Raw genomic sequence first — 23,241 nt, 5'->3', positions numbered from 1 at the left:
GTTAGAGGTTAAGCTATGGAATGGTTTGGTGTCACTGAGCATGTAGTACGCTTTTGCTTCGCCACTTTGGATGACTTAAGAAAAACATTGGAACCGTAATTCCGTAATGGAAGCCATGAAATATGTCACTTAGGCAGAAAAATGTGGCACATGTCAAGATAGAATTTACATTTTTGGGTAAGATCGGAGAAAAAGAAAGAATTATGAAGTGAAGTACTGATAGATGACTGAGTGAGCACTGGGAAACACACCTTGTCTTTACTTAGTGTATTGCAGACTTTGTCATGCCACAGAAAACACACTTTTCACCACCTGCACTCCAGTGCTGAATTAAACCCGCTGCAGTTTTAGCTGGCGAAATGCTGTGGGCAGGGACTTGAGGTGATGGGTGGGATATCTGCCTCACTCACAAAATACATTACTGTCAATATGAAAGCAAGGTGACTTACCACTTGTCCTTTCCACCACTAGGACTTCTCCCTCTCTCTCGACCAGCTGGGCCTCCTACGAAGTCCCTGGCTGACTGGCGCTTGTTGTGGTGGCACTGGGGGTCTGTGTGCTTAGAGAAAAACATAATGTACCCATTTTGGATACCATATTATCCACCTATATATTTATTTTGCACAAGATACAACAGCGATGCCTCACTGCAGTTACAGTTAACTATCTATCAGAATCTTCTTCTATCAAAAGTATCATTCTTCTATCGAAAGTATCACTTTGAGAGGTTTGTTACTTTGTTTGTTGGTTGACAACATTTAAAGAGTCATTGAGTCAACCAAAAACCTTTTTCTCCTAATGGAGCGATAAGGGGAGAGCATACGTCTACGAAAGGATATGGGGTGGAAGGGAATGCAAAGGACATATGGTATTGGTCATGGTATCTCAATCCTGCCATGCTGCAATGTTATGGAAACTTTTAGTATAAGACAACATTAGGGGTCCATGACCATGACACACTCTATCTCTGTCCCTGTACTTTTTGACTGCTTGATCAAGAAAGCCTTCCCAACAAACTTGTTTGGTGAATAGAATATTTGAGCCTGGCTGGGATCCTCTTCATATTAACAAAAACTGTTCTCCTCTTAGTACTACACAACAAGACATGTAAAAAAGGGGCAATGGAAAGCTTACTAAAAGAGGGAGCAGAAGAAAGCAACAAACAGAAGAAAGCAAGCTGCGGAAACAAGAAATATAGAAAACACAGGGAAATACAGAGACAACAAGCATTACAATGGGGGTTGGAAAAAAAGTAAATAGTGGGCATACACAAGTGCATAATTTTGCTAGTGGGAATAGAAATTAACTTGACTTACTGGGGCCAGTAGAGCTATTTGTCACAGCTACAGTGTTCATGATGGTGGTGGTGGTCGTCCCACCCGCTGTTGTGCTGGTGGTGGTGGCATGCCTAGGTGCCTGCCCTCTTACCCTTGGGTGTTCACAGAGAAAGAAGATAAAAAACTGAAGAAAACAAAATGGCCACACACTTGAGCACTGCATGTTGACATTTGCCCTGATTTTTCAGAGCAGAGCAAGCTCCCTGCACTAAAATCGCAGCATGGTGTGTATTTTTCACCCAACGAATTTCACTGAGTTTTTTTGTAACTCTCCAGAGTGAAATGCTGCAAGTTCCGCCCACCCCTAATCCCTAGCTGTATCCCTGAAGGATTCATACTTTGCAAGCATTGCATTAAATTTCCTTTTTTGGATTTCAATTACGCAATTCCTCTAAAACACAAGACAGTCTCATTTGCAAAGCCTCTGGAAAAAACGCAAGTTTTAAGTAAACAGTGTTGTTTCTAGTTCAAAGGGCTCATTATCGGTGCACAAAGGGTGCAACAGTACAACAGATACTTTTCATGTGTTAAGTAGAATCCTTTCAGGTGCTGATTTCTGTGCACAGGCACCTAAAGAGGTAACAGATTTCCATAGTTATTTTAGGCAACCCCAATTTATGGACTAGAAGAGGGTCTTTTTCTTCCAGCAGGAAACACATGCCTAACATGTAAATCAAACGAGTGAAAAGAAACATTCCATCTTTATCATAAACACAAAGTTATGCTTATATAACAGAGAATGAACTCAAATGTGCTGTTTTGTCAGAATGGTACTCAGGCTTTACAAGAAACCCTGTATTTGAACTGAAGGACTTCCTAGATGCATGTACATATCATATATGAAATGTCATATACTGTTCCACATGGCTTGTTTCCTGAAGAGTGCAACCGTCTGCAATCAATTTTCCTCTTGACAGTAAAATAGACAGTGTCAATAAAATGGCATTCTTGTGCTTCCATGTATGGCAAAACCATCAATTGCTTACAAGTAAAATTTTGAATAGGATTTTTTTATGTGGATAGTTTTCTTTCTTAAGCCCCTTCCACATAACAGATGCATGTTTAATAATGTCATCCTTTACAATAGTCATATGTCAGGAAACCCAAGAAGAAAGCTGTGAGCTGTTGCCTGCAGCAAGGCCAGACCATGCAAAGCACGCCTGCTGGACCCTGATGAGCAACAGTGTAAGGATGCCGGAAGGCTCGAACCCCAAAGGTCTAAAACCTTTGTGATTCGGCCCCTTATTTAACTCCATATTAGTAAAAGCGGAAAGAGGGCACAGTCCTTTCTATTTCTGCTAACTGTTTATGAATATTCAACTTTTCTTTTCTTTTTAAAAGTTTTGGGGCACATTCTCAAAGGCATCAAAAACTACCATAAAAGAGTACTACAGGAGTTCCGCTTTATGTACTCTGAAACGCCTTTGTGATAAAGCCCCCAAAAAGACTCCTTGGTGGCCTCTCTGTAAGAGCACCTTTGAGTCACTACTAAGAGGATTCTCCCCATTGTCCTCTCGACGTTTGGTAGTATCTCTGCACCCCCTAATAGCCTTGGGGGAGCCGCTCAGCATCAGTGGTATTGTGGACAGAAGAGAGTAGGTGGCGGATGGTGTTCTTTCAGAGACCTTGCCAGCAATCCCACTTCAGAAAACGAAGGGGGTGTTGAGCTAGTTGACCAGTGATGGAGGATGGGGTGAAGTGACTGTGACCCGTCTGTTTCCTATTTTTCACTCCCCCTCACCTCTTCGCTTGCCGCAAGCACAGATGGTGTACATTATTCATCCCTCACTGCTGAGGCACAGGGGCTTACAACCAGTGCCAAACTGTTGCAGAAGATGATTAGAGGGTGTACAAAATGTGTCTGATTTGCTTTTATGTACTTACGTCAAATTGTGTGCAAACTATGCAAATTAAAAATATTGATTTATAATTACCCAATTATTGACACGAGAACACATTTGTTTTTAAAACAGCACACAAAACAGAATTGCCATGCACACAGCATCTTGCATTCTTGTTGTTAACGTTATACCTTCCGCGCTGTATCTTTGCCATGGACAGTTGCATCATTCTGCAAATTGGCATAATAAGATAATTTCAGGAATTTTGTGTAACAAGCATAATGCAAATTTCCCAAAATAACACAAATTACGTCAGCATGATTTAAATTTCGCCCTGGCATAAAGCTGATTAGCAGGCCACTGATGTACTCTTGGGGGTAGATGGTGGGTAGCTCAGAGTGGTGCGATGAAGGGAAGGTGCAGTCGATGGAGGAAGACTAAGAACTATAGGGTGACAGGAAATGGAGCAAAAGAGAGTAGAAATGACAGTGAAGATGGCTGAGGTCCTGTGAGAGGCGCTGGATGGAGAAGTAGTCGATATCATCGAAATAGAAAGGTGGTGGAGGTTAAGAAGGTGGCGGGGAGTGATAAAGGGTGAAAAATAAGAGTTACAGGAGTCTCTTTTCTCTCCAAGAACGTGAACATCACGTAGAGCAACCATCATAAATGAGTCATTACAAGAGAAAACATGTATTGGAAGCACATGAAAGGGCCTCCCCCACATATAGGAACCAGTGCAGTGCATCTGGGATAAAAGGTAATTTATATTCAAATTGAACTAACATTGTTCCACCTCAGTAATATGCAGAAGTTCCAGCTTTGTCTTCAATGACACATGTACAATCTGTTGGGGTCCGAAGGACACAGGTGTCCGCATGACTGAAAAACAGCATCACACTCAGCATTTATTGCACATGCCTTTAAAAGAGCCTCAAAACATGACAAGGTTTGAAATGACACGAATCACAAAATAGCCACTCATCAAGAAAAGCAATCGACCATATGTTGCGACGCAACTCCAGCAATGCGCCACTTTTACGGCACAGATGCGTCACGCATCTGTGCCGTTTTTGCCCCATGGTGCGCCGCATTGTAAATGTGGCGCATCCATGGTGGCGGAGCTGTGGCACACAATAACTGGCGCATCCCTGCTGATATGCAGGGATGCGCCAGTTATTATAAATCTGCCCCTAGGACTTTAGTGCTCAGAAAATGCTTGATGCAGCTGCCCCGGACCGGGCCATATATGCATCCCCTGCATTCAGACTTCTTTGCATTACACAGGAATGTTCTGGCAGTCAGCACCCATGCCACCTACACTCAGGTGTGCCTTTTGGTGTTCACAAAGGGTCAGATTCACAGAATCGGGCTATTTGTGATTGCAAAAAAGTTGTTTGGTAAGCGAGAAACCCAAATTGGGGTTCAGTAACACATTACCGAATCACATTTGGGTTTGAGACTATGTACCAAATCTGTATATGAAAGGGGATTGTTTAGTGTGTCTCTTCTAAATTCAAAATCCGAATGGTATGTATGTACTAATGTTTAGGGAAGGAAATCTGGTTGCAAAACGATAATGTTTTACTATATCCATATAGCCCGCCGTAGCGGGCTATACTGGCTGTTAAAGGCCCGCTGCAGCGTTAAAGGCCCGAGCCGAAGGCGAGGGACTTTAACAAAGCAGAGGGACTTTAAAAGCCGGTATAGCCCTGCTACGAAGGGCTATAAGGCTATTAGAACATTCTGCCACTAAGCCTTCAGGGAGCGTGAGGGGATTGAAATCCCCTCGGGCTCCCTGAAGTCTTTGTTCACAGCCAGAGCTGTGAACAAAGACACATTGGAATGTTGGTGCTCCGGGCTTATACCAGCCATTATAAGCCCGGAGCCCTCCATTGTTTTCAATGGAGCTCCCAACATTCCAATGTTCTAATGACTACTAAAACACAGTTACAAGGCATTTTAGAACAGAAATGGCATACCAAGGAACCCCTCTGTTGTGCAGGTTGAGAAAAACATAAAAAACATTTGTTAAACATTTCATTTTGCTTTCAAACGCATCCCGTTTTCCTGTTATGGAAAACGGTCTGCGTTTAGAATTACAAATGCAGGCCACCATCCGTGTTATAGAAGCGATTCATAGTGGGTTGCAATTTGCAACATACCTCATTAATATTCACGAGATAGGTCGAATTGCGACCCCTATGATTCGAAAACACAGAATGGGTTCAGTGAAAGTCAGTGCACAATTTGCGAGGAGTTTAGCTGACTGTGGGGCATATCAGCAACACCCGGCGATAATTATCGCTCAGCGGTCTTAGCGTGAGGATAATTATCGCTGGGTAACGTGGATTTTTATCGCTGAGATAGCGTGCTATTAGCAACGCTTATCTCCTCAGCGATAAAAATCCTCACGCTAACTGCCTATCGTGAGATTATCGCTGGATAGGATACCCAGCGATAATCTCACGTAGTGTGGCGTTAGCTTGCTGATAGGGACTCACAAACCTAGCCATGATATCCACCTTCCATAGGATATCATGGCTAAGTCAGTCCTGAAGCAGGTGTGAGGAAAGTAGCGATAACAGGAGTTATCGCTTCTTTTCCTGCCGCTATGCTTCATAGCGTGGGGCTTGATGATAGGAGAAATGTCGCTTTCTCCTGTCATGTTAGGTCAGGAACCCCCACGCTAAAGCAAGGTTTCACGCGTTAGCGTGGCCTTGCTAATTAGGCGATAAAATTATCCCCGCTTTTCGACCGAAAACGGCCGCAAGAGCGGCGATAATTTTTTATCGCCAACTTGTAAATATGGCCCTCCATTCTTTGTACAATTGGCCCCTATCTGCAGCCTGCCACCGAGAGGCTTCAACATACTCTCCATGTTGACCAGCACAGAGACTTTCATGTCTCCCTTTCCATTCCCTTAATTTCCTATCCACTGGTAGCATTTAAAAAAATCTTACAAACATAAACCAGCAGTTTGATCTGTCAAGTAACTGGGGCCATTACAAAATGGATAATAAAGTGGTACCTATTAGAATTTATTCAGAATAAATGGTCACATATCAGGTTTCCGGTCCTCCGCATTAAGGTAGCTTGAAAAGGATTTGTGACTCAGTTCCGCGGTGAGTTGGCCTGTAATAGTCTTTGATCGAATATGTCTCTCCAGCATCATCAGTCTGTGCAAGAAACAATGCATCTTTGCAAGCGCGGCTGCCATAGATCTAGCTGGAATAAGAAGGCTGAGAAGAGCTGGGGGCTGCAGGCTTCACAATAAGAAGCAGAGGAGGGTCATTGTGGATCATCAATGAACTCCCTGGAATTATCCTCCTCAACACAGGCCCTGGGACTATAGCACCTGTCAACACAGAGGCGGGCAAGGAAGAATGGATGTGTCAGAAGCCACACAGGGCACAGCACAGGTCAATCTTGATCAATAGCTGACCACTCAGTAGAAGTGTGCTGGAAAAGTGGTTCTTTGTCAGACCGCCAAAGAGAGCATTTGTTCTGGATCTGGACAATAGATAACTTGCATTAGCTCTCTGTTAATTTCAGACTTGCTGTTGCAGGCGGAGTAGCGTGTTTAGTTTCATGGTTTGAGGCGCCTTTCATTCTTGTCTGTACCTTGTTATGTTCTGTATTCATGAATAGGTACTTGGAATTGTAGTTAGCAGCCCATTTGCGGGCCTTTTGGAACACAGACTCCCCAGTGATGTTTTGCTTCCCATCACTGTGACTGTGTAGCTCTTTATTCTCTTCTTGTAGCATCCACCCCTATATGGTGCCTAGCATGCATGGTATTTGGTATAGTAGTACATGTCATTTAGGGCCACCCGTATCCGCAACAAGAGAAGGCTCACATGTCTGCGCCTGACGAGATAGCTTAGTCCCCTTAACCACACAGCATAACTCACTTCCATAGCACTGAGATCCTCCATCTTCCATTGTGACAATCAGTCAAATTTCAAGAATAAAGAGTGCCACAGGTGTGGTTCGGTGCCCTTCAACAGCCCCTTTACTGGTCGCAGGAAAAGGGAAGTGGAGCTATCGGAGCAGAAGATAACAAAAGCAACAAGTATCTCCACTTCCTGCCATTTTGTGTTTCTTCTCCCTTTATTAAGAAGCAGTTGCACATCTGGATTTACTTGGCTCAATACCGCTTTTTTCTTATTTCAAGGCGTCCCTCCTGGAGATACTGCTCACCTTGTAATATGTCTATGTCAAGCAGTTTACCTAATGCTGAGGTAATCAGTGTCTTGCTGGCTCGAGAGATAAACATATCTACAATAATGTCACCAAGGCAATTCGGGCAGTTAGGTGTAAAGAACAAATAGGCCATCAAGAGCGGCCAATGGTACTGTGAAGTGGTGGGCACGTTGAGGGGGTAACCTAAAATAAGACAAACAAAAAATGAATAAAACTGCACTTACCTGCTCCGACGGCTGCTGCCTTCCTTCCGATCCTCACACCGCGACAGGAACCTGGTGCACACTGCACAGGCTCCCAGCTCCCAAACACAACGCCGCTTACATGCTGGGAATGCTATTGGAATTGGTCTGAGTGCCTCGGTTTGGCGCTTAGACATAGAGTAGGAGCCTGTGTTGGTTTCTCCACCCAGCTGTACAACACAGCTAGGTGGAGAAAGGCTAAGTGCGCATTATTGTTTGGCCCACCCTCTGGGGCGGACAAACAATCATGCGCATTTAGCAGTGCCCACCACTCTCCCCTCCTCACTGGTGCTGCAGCTGCAGCGTAACTGTGGCTGTCCCCGCCCCTCCCTCGGCTGGCAGGATTTAAAATTAAATGATAATTAAAACATTTAATTATTATTTTGTTTGTCCTTGCCTGTGCTGACTTTCAGCAGGGGGGTGCCGCTCCTCCGCCACAACGGAGGAGGCACCACTGTAGGCCATTTATATTGGAATCTAAAACTCATCGCCACACCAAGTCTGGCCATGGTTGCAAATTAGCATTCAAGAATTAGGATTTGGATCTTCTTTCTTGTTCTCACAAGGTCTGGGCACACCTGCCCACCCTGTGAATGTATGGGTGTCTCTGATTAGAAAGAAAAACTAATGAGACAAACTGTCTTATGAACCAGAGCGAGTGCTAAAACTGTTGTGCATGTCTCTATGCATGTATGTATATTTGTATGTCTTTTTTTTTTACAATATACACCTAGCTGGCTAGTATAGGGACACTGTACAGGGTGCAGACCCTAGTCAGGATATATGGTGGAGAAGACAGATGGAGAAAGTAGAGATAGTGGAAATGACGAGAAGTCAGTTTACCAGAGGTAGTGTTCTGTGAAGTGGGTAGTTTTCAGTTTCTTCCTGAATTGCCAGAGGCTGGGTGCTGCTCTGATACCAGAGGGGATATTATTTCAGATCCTGGGGCATCGGATGAGAAGGCTTGTTTTCTCCTTCCTGCAATGTTTAGCTTGTAATCTGGCAATGTTGTAGCTCCTTGTCTAGTTTCAACCTACAGATATTGTTAGCGTGTTGGCTGATCTTGAAGATGATCCAGGCTTGCAGTATAAGCCAGTGTAGAACCCTTAGCACAATTGTGAGTGATGTGGTCACTGGTCAGATTGTTTCAGCCACTTGATATCCTGTGATGTTGCGTGAAGGTGCATTTAAGGGCAGCAATGATTTTCCCTGAGATGCCGTTGAGTAGGGGATTGCCTCCATCTGGGCAGGAAATGACTATTGCTTGAACTCTCTTTATAAAGTCTTCTCCTGGGAGAAATGATTTCACTTTGTTTAGGAGAAAAAGTTAGAACAAGCTGTTTTCATCTTCTTGGCAATGTGTACTTTGAGTAATAGGTAAGTGTTGAGGGAGAATCCAGAGGATTTGGTCTGTTCTGTCTGTCGGGTACTGAAGGCTTCAGTGTACATCAAGGTCCAGCACCCCCTTCTTTCAATGAAATACCCATTTCATGGGTGCAGTCCAGTCCTTGAGTTCTGGAACTACCTAACCTCTATGTAGGCAAAATAGTACCCATTAGGTTGCAAGAAAACTCAAGATCGTCGTTATCTTGTTTTGATTTTTAGATTCTAAATATTTGTTTTTTCCAATTCTTCTCCATGGTTGTCAGTTCCATTATACACGTTTTCATTCTATAGTTTTCATCACATGGTTTTACACAGAATAGCCATTCATATATTTGTTTTACATTATTGTTATGTTGTAGCCAGCTGACACGTGTTTTGCCCCTGCATGACTAGCTAGCCAGGGGCATTTTAAGGGCTCTGATGGCTGTGTGGTTTAAGCTGGAGAACCAGTACTATATCAGAGAATGTTTGCCACTGTAGGGAAACCGGAGTAATTTGATCTTTACAGGGATTATCATCAGGTAGTTTGGTGATATCCCGGTTCAAATGACTTTGAGTCACTGGGAATCATCGGTTGAGGCAATTTGAGATAGAGTTCGGTGTCGTCAATGATCTTGATGTTGCTGTCCGCAAGGATGGCTCTCCAGGGTTCCTATGACCTTACTGTGCCCACTGATTTGTGTGCCAGCTCTTTGTTGATATAAGTGACCAGCCATGTTTGCTTAAGCCCCAATTGCTTGATTTTGTGGAGGCATGGTGGTGTAAACCGCTGCACCACTGATCCAACGAAACTCTTGCCACCTGCCCGCCCTATTATGACTCCACAGTGGTCATCCAGGCGAGCGGCATGGCGGTACCATGGCGGTGCCTCTGTCAAAGGCCACGCCGCCACTAAAAGAGGCATCACTATGGGACCGCACTACGAGTTAGGAGTCTTTGCAGCGCAGGAACCTATTTGCATACACCCAGAGGGCACATGTTTTCCTCCCTTATAGGCATCCACATATGTGTGGTGCACCGGGGAGCCCTGTATGCCCTGCTTTGTCTCCTCTCCACCAGGCTTTTCAAGGCAGTGGAACTGTCTGGCAGAGAGGAAACTTGTAATAAGCTTGATGGGACTGTGGTGGTCCTGCCAACCATATTGCAGCCTCTCACCTCTGCTCCTACTTTATTTTTTATTTTACAGTTTTATATAGCGCAAACTTGACCCAAATCGGGTACCAGAGCGCTTTACATAGCACCAGTTGCATTACATGAGGACTCATTCATTTTTTTGTTAGGCACGGGGAGATTGAGTGATTTGCCCAGAATCACAGGATGTTCAGAGTCATTGCCGAGACTCGAACCCAGTTCTCCAGATTCAAGGTTGACTGCCCTAGCCGTTAGGCCATCTCCTCTACTACGCCAGGGAATGGTGGTTCCCTGCAGAACAGGCTATTCCATGGTGGTCTGACAGCCTGAGCTATAATCAGACGGTCAGACCACGGGTGTGGTGTGGGCTGGATGCGCCACCACGGCACCACCATGAGTCTGGCGGTCCTCGGACCATCAGACTCGTAATAGGCTCCTTAGTGTCTTATTATAATACAGTGGATCTAGGATCTGTCATCTCTCTACATGCTCTCTTATGTCTGCAGCTGCAAAGACTGCAGGACTAGAGGGGACCAAAAATATGCCCACCCGTAGCTCAATGCTAACTAGTGCATTATTCATTTCTTTGGGCCACAGAGTACCCTATTCCATGAACCGTAGACACTCTCCCTGAACACATCCATCTAAGTAATATTTTACTGTCACTGCTGCTTAGGATGAAGAGCCTACCACAGCCATGCAGGTCCATAATGGTCTGTGGCTCTTAAACAACACACTTACTGACTGAGGAATTACCATTTCATACACACTGAGCCACACCCCTGAAAACAAATACATTACTAGGATACTTTGTAAGTCTCACCATACTATATACCCTTGCTCATCACAGATTACAACTGTGACTCAGAAATGCTGATATCCTTCCCCCCAATGGCACATCAACCTAACGGACTTGCAAGAGATCCATACCATTGTAGGCACGCACACAGACACAACACATATACTGCAGTAGAGAAATGGTCCCAAGTCCCTACTCTCAAAACTGGGCCAGTCTATCAAAATAGTACTCTAAACACGCACACAAATGCCTATCACCATTCAAGACACTGTATAAACAGGCACTTCAATAGCCTCTCTCCATCCATAAAGACATATTCATCTAGATATGTACAACCACAACATACTTTCCAGTCCATATATACAGTAGGTACATTGTTTTACCTTTTTATTTTCATTTAAAAGTTCACAACTCTTATTAGGTAGCCCTAAAGAGTACCATACTTTTTTCGAGTTTGTTGCGAGAAGGGCAGTATGCGTACCCGTCTTTAACAGTTCTGTCTTTAACTGAACCATTAGGTTATCCCATTAAGTCATCTCATAATACTGGATCAAATATTTCTAGGCTTAGGTCCTTTTTTATTAATTGAATTCTGACCTCTGGTGCTGCTGTAGGAAGCCAACTTTTCATACCTGAGGATCACTTGATTTGCAACATTTTTAGTATTCTCTTGATTGCTTCTGGCGGCTTTGAAATAGAAGTTTGATAGTTAACTATGGCTAGGACATTGTTTGCAGAAAAAGATCCCTTTCTGGCCATTTTTGGACTTTGAAACTAATTGAATGAAGGTGACTTTATAATCCAAGGCAGCACACCTTGATTTTGCAATGAGGGTGCATGTTAATGGTATATCTTCGAGCATCCTATCATTAATTTCTCTCAGATTCAAATAATGCTGCATAATTCTCACGTTATTACTAAGGTGATCTTTTCTCTGGGTATAGTAGCTTGATCTCACATGTTTTAGACTTCCACTTGCTTCTTGTGTTGATCATTCTTGAAATCTTGTGACATAAGGTTGAGATTACAGTCACCAGTGAGTAGGATGGCACTCGATTCACACTCATCAGCTATCCTCAATAGAAATTAGCCCAGATGACCAATTCTTAGATCAATCTCTTCGGCTCTTGGTGGAAGATATATATATATATGGATTATTAAAGATGTATAACCAAACAATTTTGTCTGAAAATGCATTCTTGTTGACAGCAGCAATGAGACTCCTGTGCCTATTTTTCAATCGTTAATTGCAGCTCGATTACAAATAGGGTAACCAAGCCCATCGATGGCCTCCCTTTGGATAGTTGTTTTCTAGCAAACATTTCAAATGTTTAAAAACCCAGGATGATTAAAGCATTACCTTTCCACATTGCTTGGAGACAAATATTATTATGGGATTAGCTGAATGCTATAACTTCATTTTGTTCCTTATGTGATTTCATTCAGCATTGTTTCATGAGCACGTCTCAATCTGCAAAATTGTTTTATGCTCTATCTCTATTCTACCTATGGGAATAGTTTGCGGGTGCTCTCCGGTGATTTCCATCCCGGTCATCAGTACCCTGCTGGTGATATGGAAATTGGTGCATAGCATGCTAAAGCAAAATCCCTGGCTGCATGCCTCTTCCCCACTTTGGGGCAACTGTGGGATTTGTGTAAGAGGTCACCCTGTTTCCTGGCCCTCCTGGAAGGCTGCAGGACTCACATGCATAGACTAATTGTTCAATGGCCCCTCTTTTCATTCCTTTCTCACCCCCCCCACTCGGAGTTTGGCTTACCCCAGTCCCAGTCATGGTCTTTATGTTCAATTGATCTACTCTCTCTAGGTAACAGTGCCATCACGCTACCTTCATCACTTGTTCGTAAATACCTGTAGACTGGTGGCACATTTAACGGAGTTGTGACAAGCTTGTATAACCTCCTCATTGAAACCTCCTAGTTGAATCTGATTTGAGAAGCTCTTCGTCTGTGTTGTAAGCCTCTCTTAAACTTAAACTATAAGGCTGAAGACTGGTCCACTCTCCTCGCCACACATGATACCTTTCTCCGCGAGGTCAAACTGAAATCTCACTACTTCAAGGTACTGCATAGCTGTCGCTGGAATCCTCAGAGACTGTACATTGCATGGCTTCTACCTCAAGACCAGTGCTGGAGATGCAGCTGATAGAGCGCAATGTTATTCTAAAATTGTAGGGGTGCATCATAATCACAGGTAGTCCGCACCCATATATTTAGAGGAAATATATTAACGTGTGGGTTTTAGAATTATAGTACTAAGGTAGCATATGATAGTGTGAATAGAAGTGTAATCATGTCAATTATGAAGATCAATGTAGTGTTTATTCGAAAATATATTTTAGCTGATGCATAATGAATTAGTTCACGTATGTATGAAGAGTAATGAAATCAATGCTTTTAATGTGATTTTAGAAATGTGTGTTTAAATGCAAAGGCCTGATCGCATGTATGTTTAAGAGAAAGGCTTATTTGTTTCTTATGTTAGCTGAATTTTGTAGACTGAGAGGTGTTCCCTTGAGAAGGTTTTAGTTAGAAGCAGTCAGCAATTTCTGCAAGTGGAAAGTTTTTCGATTATACATTTCTGTTGCAAGTGTAAGGACACATAGCTCGTTAGGAAGACTACCGCTTTGTTTTAGGAGTTAGGGTGGTAGGAGAAGCAGACATGGGAGTACACTGGAATGCAGATATGATACTTTCAGCGGAGAAGGTTCCTGGGACCCAAGGTCAATCCAACAGTCTTTGGATGAAGTAAGAGTTTCGATGGAAAAATACAGAAGGAAGACCTGGCTGAAGAGGTTTGACGAGGACGTGTTCTACTATTTTGTGATTTTGAATTACGGACAGTGACCCGAGGGTTGAGCAGTCGAGGATTAGATAGGAAGCTAGAAGGAGCATCTTAGAATGAGCTCTATGGCTTTGGCTACTGATTTAAGCTAAGTGAGTGTACTTCTAAGGAAGTCTTCACTACTGACACCTTTTTCTCTCTTGCCTGGGAATAATGCTAAGTAGGGATGTCACTTTAGAGATAGTGTAGGGATAGGCTAATTACTTTTCCTTTTAGGGTAATGACTTCTAACATAGAGATAGGAGCAGTTATTGGTTGCCTAATGCTTCTGGAGTTAACTATTCTCCTTATTCTGAGTCGGATGAGACTCCTGCATAGGATATTCTTTGTATTAGTGCCCATTTACATTACATTTACATTTACATTTACATTTTTTACATTCTTAGAGATGGTAAGATACGATAAGATAAGAATCCAGCTTTATCACAGCCTTGGAGGCTGCCACTACCCACATGTCCTCTGGCACTGTCAGGTGCTCCAGCCATTCTGGACAGCTGTGTGGGAGACCTTTGGTGCTCAAGGTCAACTAATACATCGCTCAATGCACATGTCCCTGTTACATGACATGACCAATTGTGTGGTGCCCACTAAACATACTCAGCGATGGCTGGCGCCAGCTGTAGCAGCAGAGGTCTGCCTCTTGAGACATTGGAGGCTACCCTGAATCCCCACCCCATCGGAATGGGTGTTGGAACTGGTTAGAGTTGCGGAATGTGACTGGGTAATCTACTGACTCAACGACCAATATTAAACATTTGAGGACATTTGGGAGCCCCTCCTCTGGCCAGCTCAACAGTCAAAACCCAACAACCAGTGTTTACCCTGACCGTAACACTGCACGGAGCCACCCTCCACGATCCCATCCAGGCCACTACTTATAAATTCCAGGGGTTTAACACCAGCCCGTACACTCACTGTACTTAAACCCACCCCTGAGTTTCACTGTCCTTAGTGGGACTGGAGGGTCACCTGTTATACTCAGTGGATTGGAGCCATCAAACTCCCCGGGTACTTCAATGGGGTGATCGCTGCATGGGGACAATGGATGACTACAGGTCGCCTCGATTTCCTATAACATTGGCACAGGCCACAATGTGCCATGGGCCACTAAGGTTCTTCGTTCAGCACATGTCCCCTGATGCCCCTCCTCCTAATGACCACTCACGCCTTCATACCGTGCAGCTTCTGTTAGCTGTAGGCAAGCTCGCTGCAAGTAGGCTTTCGGAATGGACTACTGCAATTATGCTTTGTGCCAGTCTCCTTTCTGTTTGCAATATTTGCATGCTGCTCGGGCAGATTGTTATTAGTTTTGGTTACATTGTACAATGTCCACCTGTGTTCCTATGGCATAATGTTGGAAAATGTGGATGCATATCTCATAGAAATACCAATAAAGAATAAGCATATAAAACCAAAACTGGGTGATCAAAAAGCAAAAAAATCTGGCCGTACTAAATGGGCGGAACACAATTGCAGCAACGCATCTGGACATACACCGCACTGGCTACACCAAAAAGGATAAATCCTGAAGACAATCAACTAAAGTGAGTGCTATCACGCACTCCATTTACCATAATGCATCTGGGTGAACTGTGTGCTGGTAAGTCAGGCAGTGTGAGATAAGTTCATCTATTTACTCAGCAGCCAGGTAAATAACCGCCACTTTCATCTATCTGCCAAAAGCCTACCCGCAAAAAAGAAGGGGCAGTGTAGTTTTCTTAACTATATCATTCCATGCCTGATATTGTTTTCAGAAAGCAAACATGGTGAATATGCCACGATAGAGAGATCCTCAAACCAACGCAAAATGTACTTCATCAGGTCCCTCATGCATGATGAATGTGCCTGTTGTACTGTTACAGCTACAAATAACAACATTTGTTGAATGCACAGAGGAGTTTCAGAAAAAAATGAGTGTTCAAATAGAAATGTCTCAGGCAGTAAAAGGTTTTTACTAAAAGCTGCTTTCTTCCCTCTGAGATTACATCAACTGAAAAGACCACGGTGCTACCATGAAAGGAATACATTTTTAAAAAGCTATGTTCTCAAAAAGGCTATCACTTCTGGAGGTTATAGCAAGCCTTTAGAAACATACTTCTTAAAAGCTTGGTTCACACCGGCATTACTTCTCCATGAGGAAACCTTGCTAGGACATTTGCAAGCTTTTCTCAAATCCCAGCTGTCCCTAAGAACACATTTTTGTTTTCAGCAGGAATGGCATGAGTCCAAGGGAAGAGGCTATTCTGGAGAAGATTGTGATTGTTCCGAATGCTTCTCAAATTAGGAAATAAACATGCAAAAAAAGGGGCAAAATGTACCATTGGGCAAATGTGTTATAATGTTCCATATGGTCGAGGAGGATCTTGTCTTTTGCACTAGACGGTGAGTGAATGCAACGACTTGGGGGTTGTAAGCGATTCAGAATAAAGCATGCTAATTCCTAAACCCTAACCCAAAGGGGACAATTCACAAAGGCATTTATGAACACTTGTATTTCTCTACTTACGTATACAAACCTTTGTGAAATGACCCCATAGTTTGGGATAAAGAAGAGTATGAAAAATGAATTTCATGTGTGCCATAAGCAGTCAAACATGAAGCCACCAAAACAGAAATCTTTTTTTAGGGCTGTTGTAAAGTTTATGTGGACAATTCAAAAAGACATTGATGGGAATATGAATACGCTCTACAGTAGTGCTCTTCATATACTCATAAATGCCTTGGTGAATTGGCCCCGCAGTCAGATGGTTATCCACCGGCTAGTTGGCCTGAAGAGGTAAATTAATGTGAGTCGCTTCCTGTTTAGTTGTTCTCGGTGCTGCTTCTACAACTACGGTCCAGCTTCAGAGAAAATAAGTCTGCATGGTTTGGGACTACCATGCCAACTCTTTGATCCACAAGCAAGCTGGTTCAACCTAGACAAAGTGCTGCAGAGTTCAGTCAGCTTCTAAATGACTAGAAAGAGTGAGCGAAGAAACATGGGGCCATATTATCAAGAACGGTGATAACAAGCGGCGGCGATAAGGGGCTTGATAATATGCCCTTGAGAATTCCAATAGAACCCCAGGTTTGATGTCCTTCACACCAGAACCTGGGCTTCTATTGGAATTCTCAAGGGCATATTATCAAGCCCCTTATCGCCGCTTTAAAGGCAGTTTCCTGCCGCTAAAGCAGCGATAATGTTATCGCCGTTCTTGATAATATGGCCCCTGGTTTGTTTGCAGAACAGTGTTAGGCCAAGGATAAGGCGGGGCTGGGCGAATTAGGAGTGCCTAATTTGTAGACAATAATTGTAAGGGACCGAAGTTGTTTTAGGAGCCCACAGCTGGTGCCGCCAGCTATAAAATCTATAAAATCAGACTTGATTCTATTTTAAGTCTCGTTCTTCTACCACCCTACACTTATTGTCTCTTTATCTCACTCTTGCAGACTCGTTTATCTCGTCTCTCTTTGTCACTGTTCCCGTCTTTCTCTACCTCCATCCTTCTCCCTTGAATGCCTTTCTCTCTTGCTCTGTGTCAAAATCTGATAATCAACAATGCGTGTTCAGAACTGCAGTTCCAGGTCTTTCTGGGAAGTTTTACAAGTGATGGGAAATCATGCTTGAAAATTTGCGTGCAGGTTACTGGGAAGGGAATCTTCAATAAAGGACAAAGGAGGAGCCACCCTCCATGTTCCACCTTACTCTCTAATTTTGGATGGAAAATAAGGATTTCTTGTGCCTACTTTCTGGGGAAGGGGCACGTTTTGCACCACTTGGGGGATAACAAAATGTCCCACTACCAAGAAATTTGCCTGAAGGAGAGACTGACAATTACAGAGACATGCAGTATGTTTTCAAAGTAAGTGGGCAGCCTCAGTGGAACTGGCGCCCTGCAGAGGCTGTGGCAGGTCATCAGGGAATCAGCTTGGGAGAGGGCTGGTGGTTGACAAGAAGACCTGTTTCAAATTAAACACCTCAGTTGTTTGTGTTAAGTCTGACCAGGAATGAGTTCAAAACATGGACTCAGTTCCTTTGTTCTTTGGAGCTCACACAGTTGCAAAGGCTTCCTTTTCATTGGCTCTCCACCGCTATTTCCTTTGAGGCAGCTGTCCACTGAAGAATTTTGCTGGTTGATCCTGACCATTCATCTCTGATCTTTGAAAGCATTGCTCCTAACAGCATGCTGTAAAGCATCTATCTGCACCACAGACACGTTGCTGAAGTCAGGTGCAGGGCCCACTGCTTCCTTCAATGTCTTTTGACTCTCTGCTGTCCAGTTGACTACCTTGTGCCACTTTATAGCCAGCCAGCTTGGTTAAAGATGAAACTATGCTCCTGTATGCCTTCACAAACCGTGTATATCACCTAGAATTTTACCTAATGAGGACCAAAAAGCCAACCATCTGGGTCTTGCTGGTCAGGGCAGGCCACTGCAAAGCCTGAATCCCTTCTCTGAGGTGAGTTAGGTGACCTTCCCCACTGCACGGATGCACTGCACTCTTCTCCAGATAGGCTCTTCTGAAGCTTTCCAACCAAGACAGGCCTCAGTTGACCAACCTCTGGGAAGCAGCAGGGACATTATCCAAACCAATGAGTATCATTCTAAAGTGAAAGTGGCCCCCTGGAAGTAAAAAATACTGACCTCTCTTTTGCACCCTCAGGGGGGCAATCTTCTGGTTTTGGATGTCATATCCATGGTGTTGTAGAATCTGACATCCCTAACCAGCCAATGAGCTTATCAGCTTTAAGTCTGGGGTTGTTGTCAGGCTCAGAGACTGAATGGAGCCCACTATTGACCACAAAGATCTTCAGTTGTGGAGCCCCCGCAAAAAGAAACCCTTGCATACTTCTAGCCACTTGCGCAAAATTGTCCGATAGACAAATACATCTTTATTCGGCCAATATAGGCCATAAAAGCATAAACAACGCCTACAAAACAGGTCATATCACAGCTGAACATAAAAGAATGGCTCAGGATAGAAATCCAAACAAAGGTATAAAACGCAGGCGCAGTGCAGGATACAGCAGGCAAAATTTCTTTCTGAATAAAATGAACAGCAATCCATGATAATATGTGCTAAACACGACATTGTCATTACTTGCACCTTCAGAGAGATAATAGCAGAGATTCTCAGCTTTCCTGTCTTCCTGTTCTACATTGACAAATGTTTACTTCTGTTGTATTGTTGGTGTAATCCTATTGCCATAAGACAGCAGCCCTTCTATTTATTTGCCATTGGACAGGATTTGTTTTTATTTGGCTGGATGAGTGAGGCAAGAATGACTGAAAGTAGATTGTTTTGCTCCGGTGATAAAATAATCCAACTTCCCTGTCAGCTCCGTTAGAACAATTCCATAATGCAATGTCTGCTGAGATGGTTCCCAAAACCTGTCACTTCCTATATCTGTTTTTCAGGATGAAAGATGATTGAATATCTTAAAATAGAAAACTATTTTTCAGTGAGCAGATGAGCTTTAAACTAAACTTAACCAACACAACAACTACTTTCTCAAATAATATTTAGCTCTAAAGCATTTGTTTAGCTTCAAAACTGGCATTAGGGGAACATAAAAATGAATCATAAAATGGTGAAGCATATTTCGCCACATAAATGTATGGATAGGGTATAAGTGTGCATTGATGCATGTGTTTTTTAAGAGCATTCGTCATGGTTTTGAAAAACATAATTTGAAAGAGAGTTCAAATATGGGGTTCGGTAGTTGGTATTGATCTTGTAATCCTCGATGGGCATTGCCCTCTGGATGCTGAGAGAATTTTAATGAATATTCCCTTTTTGCCAGAGGTGCTCCTTTTCCAGCGTTATTTATTTTAGTTTCATTTGCAGGGTTCTGAGCACAAATAATATTGTCTCTAAGTGCCAGAACATCCGCATCCTGCTAATTTAAAATGTAATTTAAAAGTGAAGGATGCCATCTGTTCAAACATATTGTTGATTATCTTATGTAAAAGAAAACTTTTATGACGCTCATTAATGTAGTTTTGTTGTTTATCTCCTCCTTGGCTAAAGCACTCCAGATCCTTGTACCAATAGTTTGCATCCCTTTCACCACTGCCACAGGGATTTAAGCAGTGTCGATTAACCTGTGAATCTGTTGAAGGAGAACTACTCATTCATTTTGAGACCCAGCATGAGCTTGGCCAATCCATGCCTGCTCACCTCCCGCTCTTTCCGCCATAGAAAAACAAAGAGGCATATTATCAAGGACGGCGTTAAAATGATCGCCGGTTTAGCGGCAGAAAACTGCCGCTAAAGCGGCGATAATGGCCTTGATAATATGCCCTGGAGAATTCCAATAGAAGCCCATGTTCACACCAGAACATATACTTCTATTGGAATTCTCAAGGGCATATTATCAAGCCCATTATTGCCGCTTTAGCATCAGTTTTCTGTCGCTAAACCAGCGATAATTCTTAACGCGCTCCTTGATAATATGCCCCATAGATGGTACCACAATATGTTGTTTAAAGTCAATCTTTGCGTGCTGCTCTGCGCCTGTACCTATGTTCACAATCCAGACAATTTTGATTTGTATACCTTTTATACAAAGCCTTTAAATTCTGTTAAACATTTCTTGCTCTTTCTCTGGATAAGAATGTAGGGAGGTCTATTGATGATTTTAGACTACATAAAAGCTATGTGCCACAATCAGCAAGTACATAGAGGCTTATTTATGAGCCCCCTGCTACACTTTTGTGCCGCTGTTATGTCACTTTGTTCATGCACTGGCAGTGTAAATAATTCGCTACATTGCGGCATAATTACAAAGTGACGAATTTAGGCAGATGCATCACTTTGTAAACCCCTGCACCACATTATACCTGCGTCAGATAGAATGTATGCAGGGTGGGCATTCCCCTGCAAGAAAGCCTCGTAGAAGTGGCGCAGTGAGAGCTATAAGATTTCACTACGCCACTTCTAGGACACCACAGCATCAAAACCATAAGCCTGCCTCATAGCAGGCAAAATGGTGACGCAGCGCAATAAGTATAGGCCTCCCCTTGCATTGCTGGAGTTGTGTCATGCATACAACACAACTCCAGCAATGCGTGAGTTTTACGCTAACAAATAAGTCAGGATTCCTGATGCATCTGTCAATCCTTGCATCATGGCGTACCGTGCAGTTAATGCAGCGCATCCAGGGTGTCACAAGGAGGGTGCAGTAAAAAGTGTTGCATCGCTGTTTTATCACAGCAATGCAACACTTTTCATAAATGAGGCCCATAATCCTCATCTAATCTTCTCTACCTTCCCGTATTTGGGCACAGTGCCAAAAATGATACGTGGTGGTGAACATCACATTGCATAAGTATTTGGACGTCCTGGGTATCATTGTCTCTGTCCAATACTTTTGAGTAAATTTGTCTCAGTAAGATCACCTTGTCAGGTGACTGCGAGGTAAAGGATGTTTCCTGCATATTACAGCAATAGATTTGACTTCTGGATTGTTAACTTAAATTTAACTAACTCAGTAGGTTGTTTACTGAACAAAGATCCTTTAAATATACTGTTAAAGGGGTGGGAGGAAACAGAGGTAAGGAGAGAATGGTTTTAGATGCTGGGAAATGCATGATACAAATACAGAACAAATGTACAGGTCAACTTTTTATTTGTAAGGAACTTGGAAACATACTCTCACATTTTGTGAGATTGAAATACGCCATTCTGCACGAATGACTACAAAAACAACATAGATATTAAAGTAAAGAAGAAGGTAGTTTGTGTAAGACAGACCTACATATATGAATATTGCACATACAATAGCAGTGCGTGCAATGTAGCTTGTGTGGTAACAGTGTGTAAGTGGATACAGCTACTGGCATCAGGCTGCTGTTTTTACTGCTGTGGTCACTGAACTGTGATAACATTTGCTCATTCTTCGGCCTTTTCAATACTTTACCTGGGGCCTTATTGCAGTGGATCAATGAACCAGCTGCAGCCATGCACTGCTTTAAGCCCCTGTTACAGAAAAAACAGATGCACCACTAGTTTTACCATGCATTTCACATTGAAACGCATTTTGATGATATCGATCAGACAAAGAAAATATGCACATAATATTGATGAACATCTCAAACACACGACTGAATAAATACAGTGTTACCACTCTCTCCTCCAAGCCTCTGCACTTCATTTAGATGTGAATACTTGTAAGTTTGCACCTGAGTGAAAATAATGCTTCTCAAAATATGGAAATCTCCAGCCTGGGATTGAGCTGAACAGGTCGAGAGGGGCTGCCTGCCTGGGTGCCTCAGGGCTACCCATCTCAGAGCACACCAAAGGGGGTCCCGAGGAGTGACTATTTGCGGCTCAAAGAGTCACTTGGGATCACGGGCGCCACAAACTGCTGCTAAAAAAGGCAGGGCAGCTGCAGAGGAGAAGATGAGCGAGGAGCAACGGCACAGCTGCATACGTTGCCTGGGACTTTTGTTCTTAAAGGATATTTTAAAGTAGACCAGGGCATCTGCTGCACATGAACAGTATTTTACTGGTTGAAGTTGAGCTGAGCTGCAGAGTGAAGCAGAAATTGCTCCCATCTTTCATCTGTGCTAATGCTTGTGGGCTCCCCCGGTCAGATCTAATGCACAGTCGGGCTGTGAAGTGCCAGATGCCTATCGCTGAAATGCAAATCCTGGCTGACCTCCAGTAAAGGTCAGATAATACTTTTACAATGACTAGTTGACAGCAGACGATTTAAGGGAGGAGGGAATAGCTGAATAGGCATTGATGGCACTAAGCAAAAAATGAGGATGCTGTAAACCTTGTTTAATACTGGTTTATTTGAACAAATATAGAACCCCATGCCTTTCCCTTACTGCAAAGAGTGTTGCCACTATGTGTTCCTGATTATCATCAAGCTACCAATGGTACCTACATCAGGAATGTCCAGAATCTGGGTTGGACGGTCCCAGGGCAGGCAGAAGGTACTGGGACCCAACTGTACAACTGGGGTCTTTTCCCACTGGTATACTTCAGAGTCCCTAACTGGGAACTATCTACCCTTTTTAGCACTTGACACTCATGTTAGCAAGGCAGAGCAGTCAAAGGTTTGTTCTGGATAAGCGCTGTGGGCTAGAGACCCAGGAAAGCAACAACGGCATTTAACAAATTGCTCTCCTGTCAGTGGCGTCTCTTACAAAAAGGATGGGTTACACACAGTATACACAAATTTACAAATATATACAAGGATGGCAGATGGAAATGCCTATGGTGATATCTTCTAAAGAGCCTCAAAACCAAAAGCGATTGTATACTAGAGAAAGGTCTCACAGATCAGGTAACCCCCTAAATGTACCCTGGAGTCCTTACCCAGAACCCTAAAACACAGTACTTCCCCTTTGAGCCTAAACCAGCATATTGGGTGCAGGCTTACTGGCTTTGTCAAGGTGTCACCATATTAAAGCAAGAATACTAACCCAACACATGATATAACTTA

Source organism: Triturus cristatus, chromosome 9 (genome assembly GCF_964204655.1).
Source record: "Triturus cristatus chromosome 9, aTriCri1.1, whole genome shotgun sequence".
NCBI lineage: Eukaryota > Metazoa > Chordata > Amphibia > Caudata > Salamandridae > Triturus > Triturus cristatus.
This window is presented reverse-complemented; position numbering follows the sequence as displayed.